This window comes from Hyaena hyaena, unplaced genomic scaffold (assembly GCF_003009895.1).
Source record: "Hyaena hyaena isolate Hyena2069 unplaced genomic scaffold, ASM300989v1 scaffold_1056, whole genome shotgun sequence".
NCBI classification, from domain to species: domain Eukaryota; kingdom Metazoa; phylum Chordata; class Mammalia; order Carnivora; family Hyaenidae; genus Hyaena; species Hyaena hyaena.
In genome coordinates, this window is record NW_024081689.1 from 539465 (window position 1) to 548095 (window position 8631).

Consider the following 8631-nt stretch of genomic DNA (forward strand, 5'->3'; position numbering starts at 1 on the left):
GTTTATTTATTTATTTTTCTGAGAGAGAGAGAGAGAGAGCATGAGGAAGGGAAGGGCAGGAAGCGAGAAGGAGATACAGAATCTGAAGCAGGCTCCAGGCTCCAAGCACAGAATCCAATGCAGGGCTCGAACTCACAAACCATGAGATCATGACCTGAGCTGAAGTCGGACTCTTAACCGACTAAGCCACCCAGGTGCCCTAAAATTTTAATTGTTTTTAATGACCACCCATACAAGACACATATTTTATGTTATCTGCATGAATACATGCCTAGAACTGAAACATAAATTTCATATAAAAGTATTGACTCAGTATATTCAGAGCACTCTGATATTTTCTACTCTATTAGGTTAGGTCCTGTTTCTTTCTTTTTTTTTTTTTTTTTTTTTTTAAATTTTTTAATGTTTTATTTATTTCTAGGAGACAGAGAGAGAGACAGCGTGAGCAGGGGAGGGTCAGAGAGAGAGGGAGTCACAGACTGAAACAGGCTCCAGGCTCTGAGCTGGCAGTCAGCACAGAGCCCGACGCAGGGCTCGAACCCACGAACCGCGAGATCATGACCTAAGCAAAAGTCAGAAGCTTAACCGACTAAGCCACCCAGGCGCCCCCTGTTTCTTTCTTTTTTAAAAATGCATGCCATAACCCATTAAATTGATTCCATGACCTACCCATGGGTCATAACCTACAGTTAAAAAAGACGTTATGAAAAACATTAAGGTCACTTCTGGCTTTTATATTCTACTGATAAATTCTCTACAAGGACCACAAGTCAATAGTAAAATCAATTTACTTGAATTTCTATTTTCCCTCCTCCCTTATTTTGAGGGTAATAATGGATAATAATAGAGAATTTCAGGTGGCAAAAGGGAAAGCAGGAGCTTTAAGCATCCATGAAGGGAAATTCAGCCAGTAAGTAATTTAACATTAACCTTAGAGAAAAGACAAGACACTCACAACTAAATTAGGATGTTTTTTCACTGAAATTTAAAAAAGACTACCTGTGAACCGTTTAAGTTTTAAGGGCTTCTTAAGAGAATGTTTGAGAGGAGGAAGAGACTGAGTGGGTAGAGAGAAGAACAAAGAAAGAGAAAAAGAGGAAGATGTTCAGGTGTCGGTGGGCAGTGCTGGCCCCTTTGACTCCCACTGGTGGTGGGCTTGGCCTCTGTGAGGAACCCCCTCTATACACGTGAAAATGGACGTTCTGAGCCACGTCGGTCTGTCCCGCTGTGAGAGCACTCCTTTTAGATCACAAACCTGGTCATTACATGTCAGCTGAAATTCCTCAGGAATTCTCAGCATCTCCACGATAACGTGCAAACCACCCCTAATTGGATTGCATGATCTCCCATGTCCCCCCAAACCGCCCACACCCCAGCGCCATTACACCGTCACCAGTTATATTAAATTCATGGAGTTCCCTAAACATCTCTTACAATGCCTCTTTTTTTCAGTCTTTTCTCCTTCTAGAATACCCTCATCTCTGCTTACCTTTTCTGTTCCCTCAAGTCTTTTTCTTTTAATTGTTTGTATATTTATTTTGAGAAAGAGAGAGAGCGCGCGTGCATCAGATGAGCAGATGAGCAGATGAGAGAGAGACAAAGGGAGAGAGAGAATCCAAGGCAGGCTCCAAGCCCGATGAAGGGCTCGATCTCGTGAACCACGGGATCATTATGTGAGCTGAAATCAAGAGTTGGACGCTTAACTGACTGCACCACCCCAGGTGCTCCTCTGTTCCCTCAAGTCTTAGCACGTGTGTCTTTTCTCTGTCCTTCCCCCCGTGCCTGTGCTCCTCTAACACTGTGCCTGCCCCAGTCACAGACACTAACGCCATGTATTGCAACACATACCTGTTCATCTTTCCTACAAGACTGTGAGTTCCTTGAGAGAAGGGGTCATGTCCATCCTATTCGTGGGTAAACAGTATCTACCACACAGTCAAGTTCCGTAAATATCTGTTCACAGAATGAACACGGAAGGATTTTCCTGTATTCCACTTGTCGTAGCTACTCAGAGTAACTGAAAGTACTGAAATTCCGTTATGATGCTTGCTGGTCAAGTGTAATCACTTGACCTTCAGTCTCCCAGCAAAACTGGAGCTACATCTTCACATAACAAGTCAATTGTGTGTCCTGGTTAAAAGACACGATGGTGATTAAGCAAAATGGGAACATAAGCTCCTGGCAGTCCGTCAAGAGAACGTTGTTTCTAGAAGGGCCCCTCCAAAGACCTTTGATAATTAAGAGTGGAAAGAACTCAGAAAAGCACAGAAGAGAATCACTAGATTTGAGAAAGTTTAGCATTTCAACTGTATCCCCTGTACCAGTGGAAAACGGAGATAGGACTAAAACAATACATCCCTGGTGTGGGAACAGGTAACAAAGGAAAGTCCGTTAAATCCAACAAGGGAAAATGATCAGAGGAACAGAGGTAACAAATGTTAGCCCCAAGGGGAAATAGGATGAAATATCTGATCTTGGAAAATGAACAGAGGTGAGCCGAATGAAAGCTCAAAATACGGAGAGGATGAAAGAGATCATGATTCTAGAATGGCCAAGAAGATGCTTTTGGAATTGAAGTCATTTTAGATTTGGCGTCTTAACAGGAAACACAAGAGGATAACTAGGAGGTAAAAAATATGCTTCCATTAAATTGCTGATAAAAAGCAGGCGAGGAAATGCAAAGAATTGTTCTTTTTAAATTTTTATTTAAAAAAATTTTTTAAACGTAAATTTATTTCTGAGAGAGAGACAGACATCGTGAGCAGGAGAGGGTCAGAGAGAGAGGGAGATAAAGAATCTGAAACAGGCTCCAGGCTCCGAGTTGGCTGTCAGCACAGAGCCCGACAACGGGGCTCGAACCCATGAACTGTGAGATCATGACCTGAGCTGAAGTCAGACGCTTAACCGACTGAGCCACCCACGTGCCCCGCAAAGAATTGGTTTAAATCTTCTTGTTCCTACAGAACAAAGGAACTGAATAAAGTAAATGCATTTACTGGTTATCAGAATGAATAAAGAAGTCTGATTTCAAAATTATTTCCCACTGAATCAATTTCTGGTCCTCAATGAACTCTGAAAGAAAAAATGTCTATGAGTACAGATGTATATGGATGTGTATGAATATAAGTAGTAAAGTTACATGTGCTTTTGAGGACAGTTCAAAATACTAATGTGATTTATATTTCCACTATTGTTGGAATTTTGTCCTGAAAATTAATGATGGTTGTTTGTTAGCGGTAAAACTGATATTTAAATATATTTTTTCCTTTTACTTATTTATATTATCAAAAGTTTTAGTAATGACATATTATTATTATAACGAAGAAAAATTCCCTTTTCACCCCCAAAAATTCTGAGTAGAATAATTTTTTTTTAAAGAGAGTACGCAAGTGAGTCAGGGGGCAGAGAGAGAGAGAGAGAGGGGAGAGAGAAATGAGGCTTACCTGAAATAGGGCTCGGGCTCACACAAAGAGGGGTTCGTGCTCACCTGATGCGGGGCTCAAACTCATGAACCGTGAGATCATGACCTGAGCTGAAATCAGATGCTTAACCAACTGAACCACCCAGGTGTGCTGAATAAGATAATATTTAAAAATTTGATTTACTTGGTCACTTGTGGTAGAAATATGACAAAATCGATCCCATCAATTCAAATCACTCCAAAGATGTTCCTAGGAAATTAGACTATTCAAAGGAGCATCAAATCCGGTCTCATAAAACTAGAACTTGGAGGACACCAGCTGCAGTAGCTTTAATAACCGCTTCCCTCTGGGCAGAGGTGAACTTTTATTGTGTCCCTTGAAATAAGTAAACAAATATGGCTAAGAGATTTTTATTTTGATTTAGCCATTGACTATCTTCTTACCAATTCCCTTGACTGAAGAAGGAATAGAAACTAACTCAGGTAGCTCAGATTTTTAAAAAGAGGTCTCTTTTTAAGGACAGAGAGAACTCGCGAAAACTCTGGTCCGTCGAGCCACGTGGGAGCCGCGGACGGGAAGTGGTCAGGCTGGACAGGGTAGAGCTCCGTAAGTCCTGGCGCCACATGGCCTCTGTTCTTTGGTGTTTTCTGAATATCTGCTCCATTCTTATCTCTGCAGACCAGGTTCTTTCACAAATTCAAAATTTCTGCTGTTCTAGGATTTTGGCCCACACGTGGCTTTTTCTCGGCCATAAAACTGACTCCAGACATGATGCTACGTAACAGAGAAGCCTCTAGCATCTAACACAGACTCTCAGGAAGCTGACTCCACATTGGTTCTAAGAGAAGACGCCCCTTGTCTCAGCTCGGAGGAGGGCTACATCCCTGCTCCAATCGGAAAAGGTAAGGGAACTGGATACACATGCACATGGCCATGTAGGTTCCCTTCTTCAAAAGAGCCTTTTCTGGGGTCCTTTCCAGAGAAGGGACGTGGTGTTAACAACTGCCCAAAATATATATTATGACCTTTTACTGGGCAACTTTGGGTGAATCATAATCAGTAATGGGATGAAAATTTTGTGGCTCTTCCTTGCCTCGTCTACCCCTCTTACCAACGACCCATTCCTTTTTTTTGGCTGCCAAGCACCTCAGTCCCAGGCCTGCCCTCAACGGCCCAGCTCCGAAATCACACACACTCCTTCTTCCCATCCAGGCGCATTTCTAAAGCAGCCGGCTTTTCTCGAGCTAAAATAGATCAACCAATTCATACTGAAGTACTGACCGGCAAGGTGAGTTTCTAGCAAGCCATTCAGTCTCTCAGGGATTTCATTACTTATCCCTATAGTGACAGAACTTGAACTAGTTGACTCTTCTTTTTAAAAATTTTTTTCAATGTTTTATTTTATTTTTGAGAGAGAGAGACAGAGCATGAGCAGAGAAGGGGCAGAGAGAGAGAGAGGGAAACACAGAATCTGAAGCAGGTTCCAGGCTCTGAGCTGTCAGCACAGAGCCCGATGTGGGACTTGAACTTACAAACTGAGAGATCTTGACCTGGGCTAAAGTCGGACGCTTAACCGACTGAGCCACCCAGGCATCCTTTTTTTTTTTTTTTTTTAATTTATTTATTTTTGAGAGAAAGAGAAAGTATGGGCAGGGGAGGGGCAGAGAGAGAGGGAGAGAGAATCCCAAGCAGGCGCTGCTCTGTCAGCATGGAGCCCAACTCGGGCTTGAGACCATGGCCTAAACCAACATCAAGAATCAGATGCTCAAGCAACTGAACCACCCAGGAGCCCCAGGCTGGTGGATTCTTAAGTTGTTTCCTAGTATGTTCTAAATTCCAAAGATAGAAGTTGAAGATCACCCCTTCAAGGCTATTTGCATTTTTAAAAGACCATTCCGTTCAGAATAATCACAGTTAATATCCTTTTAACGCTTACTATATGTCAGACACTCCTTTAAGTGCTTTACATGTAGTAATTTCTTTGACCCTTAAAACAACCCAGGTAAGAGATTGTGTACATTAGGATCACAGTAAATGTAGTAACGAATAAATGCTGAAAATACAGACCTTAAATAAAATCAAAGCTTCTTTCTCGTTGACATCACAGGCCAGGATGAGGAGAGTTCCTGATCTGTGGTAGCTTTCTTCCATTTGGTGACCCAGAAACCTGGGTGCTGTCCTCCACCCCGCCCTTTGGTGGCCTTGCCACCTCTTAGATCTCTCTGTCATCTGCGTTCAGCTACAAAAGGAAACAGAGAGTACCGAAAAGTCACGAAGTGTTCAACTTTGCAAGGAACTGAAGGCCCCATCTCCTCTAAAGGCCACGAACTGGCAGCCAGGGCAAATCTGGCTCAGAGATGAGATGGGCTTTGTTTGACTCCTGATTTAAATTAGGGGCCCACGTTTTTGTTTTTATTTTTTTTCTTTTTAAAAGGAGAGCTTACATTTTTTAAAAAATATTTTTTAATGTTTTATTTTATTTTTGAGAGAGAGAGAGAGATAGACAGTGTGAGCAGTGGGCGGTCAGAGAGAGAAGGAGACACAGAATCTGAAGCAGGCCCCAGGCTAGCTGTCATCGCAGAGGCTGATGCGGGGCTCGAACCCACCAACTGTGAGATTATGACCCGAGCCAACGTCGGACGTTTAACCCACTGAGGCACCCAGGCGTCCCTTTAAGAAATCTAGATTCATGCTTGAAAAATCCGAACACCTGGCCACTCTGAGCGGCCAGCGTTTCCCCACGGCTGTAATGAGACCTAGCAGCTGAGATACGCTTCGGACGTTACCATACCCCCACCTGCCCACAGCCCTGCGCCAGCTCGTTTACAGAACCTGCCCCGTCTCTGTTGGCAGCATCAGAGTTCACAACCCTTGCGAGACTGACCTATTTGTTTTTCACAGCTAAGGAAGGGCAGCCCAGAGAAGCCGAGTGATTCACCCCTCCACACCAGTTTTTCTAACATAACGGGGCTAAGATAGTGAACACAATGGTGCTCTGTCCACACGTTCCTTTCTCCATCTCGTACTTTCTCCCGGAGAGATTTGGAAAGTAAGCATACAATCCGAGGAAATTATGTTTCAGGCAGGAAGAGACAAAGATGATGTCAGCCAGTGGATAAGCTAGGGAGGCCTGCTGACTGGAACTCAAGAGACTTGGATAGGAAATTATTAGTGAGGGGAAGTGGAAGGAAGAGAGAGATTACATGCATAGTAAGGGCACACGAGAGAAGCACATGTGGAGAAGCCAAGGTCAGGCTAGGGGAGAGAGCAAAGGAAGCACCGGCTTGCTCTGCTCTTCTAGAGAGGCCAGCCTTGCTGGAAAGCAGCCGTTGCCAGCAAAAAAGGGAGGCCACCAGAATAGAGGCTAAAACCAAAACTGATCAGAGACAGAATAATGAGAAATTGGAAGACATTTCTTCTTCCGATTTGTTAATTTTGAAAAACAAAAGTCCTGCAAAGAAAGGCAGAGATTTCTCAAGTTTGCCTGAGAACTTATTAATGGGAGATCAAAACAATTATGTAAAACAATTAAGCTGTGCAAGAAAAGAAAGAAAGAAAAAAGAAAAGGAAAGAAAGAAGAAAAAAGAGAAGACAGAAAAGTTCTGTAAGAAAAGAAAGAAAGAAAGGAAAAGAAAGAAAGAAAAGAAAGTTCTGCAAGAAAAGAAAGAAGAAAAGAAAGAAAAAGAAAGAAAGAAAGTTCGGCAAGAAAAGAAAGAGAGAAAATGAAGGAAGAAAGAAAAGAAAGAAAAAAAATTCTGCAAGAAAGAAAGAAAGAAAAGAAAGCTCTGCAAGGAAAGAAAGAAAGAAAGAAAGAACAAAAGAAAGAAAGAAAGGAAAGAATCTTCCCACAAACCAAAATGCAAACAGGGTTATTTTACCGAGAATTTGCCATTTAAGAGTTCAGCAAAAGTTTCTCTAGAAAGAACAATGAACCGAGGCTGAGGCACAGGACTTTTTCTTAGGGAGGAGGGTGATCAACCTCAGGACTGGTTGCACCACGAGGCTATAGGATCCCACCGCGTGCTATTGTGCAACTTCACTGGGAAGATTCGTAGAGAAAAGTAGCAGAATGATATTTGACATCCTGACCAGAGCCAAATCAATAGGGAGGGACTAATGTAGACAGTTGATAACCTTAAAAAGGAAAAAAGAAAAAAAAGAAAAGAAAGAAAAAGAAAGAAAAATGAAAAAAAAAAAGATTCATGTGTAATTAGCACATGAAAGTCAGAAGTCCTGGGTGCTGGCCTGGCTCTGCCACTAATGCATCCGGTGGCTTTGAGTCACTCACTTCAATTCTGTAAGGCTTAGTTTCCTCAAGCTGTGAAATGGGGCACTTGGGTAGATTCTCAAGGAGTTCTTCCCGGGTCAGCAGCAGCTGCACAGGAGATCTTGTGAGAAATACAGATTCTTAGGTCTCATCCCAGACCTACTGAGGCCCTGCAATCTGTACTGTCACCAGCCCTCTGGGTGAGAAGCTTCTGAAGTTTGAGAACCACTGAGCAAGCCACCAGGTAGATGTTCTCGACTGATGACTGTACATATTCTAATTCTGAGTGAGAAAGGAAGGAGGAAAGAGAGCTGCGTTCCTAGTAGCTGGCATTACAGATTTCTTAAATTAAAATTGTTAATGTTTATTTATTTTTGAGACAGAGAGAGAAACAGAATACGAGCAGGGGAGGGGCAGAGAGAGAGAGAGAGGGAGACACAGACTCTGAAGCAGGCTCCAGGCTCCGAGCTGGCAGTCAGCACAGAGCCTGACGTGGGGCTCGAACCCACGAACCGCAAGATCGTGACCTGAGGCAAAGTTGGACGCTTAAATGACTGAGCCACCCAGGCGCCCCAAGATTTTTAAAAAGATATTCAACGTGATAAGACATGATTATTAGTTTCAAATGACGCAGGTGGTTGGTTAACCATTTGATTTTAGGAAATGTGAGAACAGCCAGGCACAAGCGAGGAGCTTTCCAACAGTGAAGCAAAGTGAACTGAAGCTAAGTTAAAAACCACAGATGGCAAGATTAGGACAGTCACATACGCATCGGCAGTAATCTCCCTGTGTGGGAACGTACAAATCAGGACAGGTTCAGTGTGCAGAGTAAAGAGAAGGATCCATCCCTTTCAATGTTTAAGTTCTACAGAATATTAAAAAAAAACCAAAACACCGGAAGCTCAGTTAATAAACTGCTTTATAATTAGCTATTTTATATTA